This window comes from Heptranchias perlo, chromosome 11 (genome assembly GCF_035084215.1).
Source record: "Heptranchias perlo isolate sHepPer1 chromosome 11, sHepPer1.hap1, whole genome shotgun sequence".
Taxonomy (NCBI): Eukaryota; Metazoa; Chordata; class Chondrichthyes; order Hexanchiformes; family Hexanchidae; genus Heptranchias; species Heptranchias perlo.
The window spans coordinates 15654635-15655292 of NC_090335.1; the positions used below are offsets into that span (position 1 = coordinate 15654635).

The 658-nt window shown below is 47.1% G+C and overlaps 1 protein-coding gene across 5 annotated transcripts in view; it reads right to left on the reverse strand.

Moving 5' to 3' along the window:
• LOC137327125 (RCC1 and BTB domain-containing protein 1-like) overlaps nt 1-622 on the reverse strand; it is a 118425-nt gene extending 117803 nt beyond the window's left edge. For 4 of the 5 annotated variants that reach the window (XM_067992599.1, XM_067992597.1, XM_067992600.1 and 1 more), the window contains exon 1: nt 517-622. The gene's annotated coding sequence lies outside the window, so the exon portion shown is untranslated. The other variant, XM_067992596.1, reaches the window with a different exon arrangement.
• Nucleotides 623-658: the final 36 nt, after the last annotated feature.

Here is a 658-nt window from a genome sequence, read left to right on the forward strand (position 1 = left end):
ATCAACTGACCGGCGCAACATTTTTTCTAGATTTGAAAGACAGTCACTGCCAATTTCAATGGTCTCTATTCAACCTGTAAACAAAAGAGCAGCCTGGGCCAAAGATTGACAGCAATTGCAGTCAATGGAGGATTGGCTTCATCTTTACATCTATCTTTATGGTTAAAATTCTTCAATCAGCAACCTTCAATTGTGAGCCCATTAAGAATTTGACTTCCGTACAGTTAGGTTAAGACGGGAAGGAGACCCAAAGGAGAGCCACAGATTTTCTACCTGGCAGCATAAGGTGTGCTGAGGTCTAAACACTGCAATTGTAATCTAACCCTGGACCTAAAACACTGCTTGCACCGGCTTGCTGGCAGTGTGTTGTTTTTGTTGCGTTGCAAAAAAAGCAGGCTGGAGTTGAAAGGTTATCACAAACTAGTTACCCGGCAAATTGATATCATTATTTCTCTTCTTAAAAGATGAAGACTTTACTGGGTGAGGAGAGGAAAGAAAAGAAAGAAGCCACGTTACCGAGAGCTTCCTGGCCAGAAAACTGCAACTTTGCCCCTCGCGCCAACATCGCCTTCCTCTCCCGGGCCAAGTTCCGACACACGAGCGCGCGCGCGCAGCAGCCGCCTCTCGCGGCGACGAAGGGAGTCGATTGCGGCTCGCG